The sequence below is a fragment of the Pseudophryne corroboree genome, chromosome 7 (assembly GCF_028390025.1).
Source record: "Pseudophryne corroboree isolate aPseCor3 chromosome 7, aPseCor3.hap2, whole genome shotgun sequence".
Classification (NCBI taxonomy): Eukaryota; Metazoa; Chordata; class Amphibia; order Anura; family Myobatrachidae; genus Pseudophryne; species Pseudophryne corroboree.
Window position 1 is genome coordinate 512,175,685 of NC_086450.1, and position 2,500 is coordinate 512,178,184.

Genomic DNA, 2,500 nt, shown 5'->3' on the forward strand with positions numbered 1-2,500 from the left:
CACTGGGGGAATATCTGGCACTGGGGGCATATGTGGCACTGGGGGGGAATATATGGCACTGGCGGCATATCTGGCATGGGGGGAATATCTGGCACTGGGGGCATATGTGGCACTGGGGGGGAATATCTGGCACTGGGGGCATATCTGGCACTGGGGGGGTATATGTGTACCTGGCACATGGGGGGGGGGGCTATATTTGGCACCGGGGGCATGTGAGTACCTGGCACCGTGGGGAAATATCTGGCACTGGGGACATATGTGGCACTGGGAGCACAGCCCTAGCAACAAGGACTACCTCCTAGCAACGAGCATGACACCCAGTGCATGAAACACCTGACAACGAGCATGACACCCAGTGCATGAAACACCTGGCAACGAGCATGACACCCAGTGCATGAAACCCCTGACAACGAGAAGGTAATTGAAAAGTAATTAGAAGCCTTACTGTAGGACTTAATGTGTAATGGGCATTACGGTGTGTGGCATAATGTATCACGGACATTGTGGTGTGTGTCATAATGTGTCACAGGCATTACGGTGTATGGTATACTATATCGCGGGCATTGTGATATGTGGTATAATGTCTCAGGGTCATTGCAGTGTGTGGCATAATGTATCACGGACATTGCGGTGTGTGTCATAATGTGTCAGGCATTACGGTGTGTGGTATACTATATCACGGGCATTGTGGTATGTGGTATAATGTCTCAGGGTCATTGCAGTGTGGCATAATACATAACGGGCATTGCGGTGTGTGGCATAGGGTATAACGGGCAGGGCATTGCGGTATGTGTCACAGGCATTACGGTGTATGGTATACTATATCACGGGCATTGTGGTATAATGTCTCAAGGTCATTGCGGTGTGTGTCATAATGTGTCACAGGCATTGTATGTGCTATAATGTATCAGGGGCATTGCAGTGTGTAGCATAATGTATAACGGGCATTGCGATTCCTGTCATAATGTGTCGGGGGCATTACGGTGTGTGGCATAATGTGTCGGGGGCATTACAGTGTGTGCATATTGTGTCATGTGCATTGTTGTGTGCGGCATAATGTCTAAGGGCCATTGCAGTATGTGGCATAATGTATACTGGGCATTACTATAAGGAGGAAAAATGACAAATAATGTAAGGGGCATGAATCAGGATTATTTTTCTTTCCTGTGGTGGCTAACGTCTGGGCGTGCAGGTTGCAAAACTGGGGTATAAGGTAGTCTTTTCCTGGAATACCACGCCCCTTTACGAGAAACCACGCCCATTCCAACAAAACCACGCCCCTTTTTTTGCAGCGCGCGCCTTCGGCGCGCGCATATTTGTCCCTTTCTTGCTCCCAGTTATGCAGCGGGGGGGGGGGGGTGGGGGGGGGGGGGCGCCAAAAATTTTTTGGCTTGGGGGAGAAAAATTTCTAGTTACGCCACTGACGCCACTGTACTTACCTATGTTCACACGAGGCTAGGTCCACTTCTCCATGTAGACTTCACGGGGTACCTGTGAAAAAAATTATACTCACAAAATCCAGTGTAGCTTGTGTTCTCTTTATAATCCACGTACTTGGCAAAATAAACAAACCGGAAACCCGAACCACGCACTGAAAGGGGACCCATGTTTACACATGGGACCCCTTTCTTCGACTGCCACTCAGGGAGCGCCACGTCGTGGCACTCTCCTGATTGGCTGTGCGCTCCTGTACTGTCAGTGAGGCTGCGCACTGAAGATACAATGTAGCGCATAGGCCGCTTCATTGTATCCAATGGTGGGAACTTTGCGGTCAGCGGTTGACCGCGAGTAACCTCAACCCGCTGACCGCAAAGTTCCCACCATTGGATACAATGGAGCGCATAGGCGCAACATTGTATCTCTGCCGTGTGCAGCCTCACTGACAGTACAGGAGCGCACAGCCAATCAGGAGAGTGCCGCGACATGGCGCTCCCTGATTGGCTGAAGGGACCCTCTTTGACAGGAGTCAGGGGGGGTCCCGGCAGTCGGGGAAAGGGGTCCCATGTGTAAACATGGGTCCCCTTTCAGTGCGTGGTTCGGGTTTTCCGGTTTGTTTTTTTGCCAAGTACGTGGATTACAAAGAGGACAGAAGCTACACTGGATTTTGTGAGTATAATTTTTTCACAGGTACCCCAAGGATTCTACATGGAGAAGAGGACCTAGCCTCGTGTGAACATAGGTAGGTAAGTATGTATGTATGTAGGTGTGCATGTATGTAATAAAGTTTTACTGTCACGGTGTGTGTGTCCTGTTTTTTGTTGGGTATTTTTTTTGTAGTAGTACTACAGGTACCAGCGGGCCCGTTTTTTCCACCGCATGCTGGTACTTGTGGTTCTCCAAGTACCAGCTTGCGGGGGAGGCTTGCTGGGACTTTTAGTACTGCTACAAAAACAATATTCTTATTTTTTCACAAGGCTATTAGCCCCCCCATCCGCCGCCCTTGGATGCGGGGGGACAGCCTCGGGCTTCACCCCTGGCCCTTGGGTGGCTGGAGGGGGGG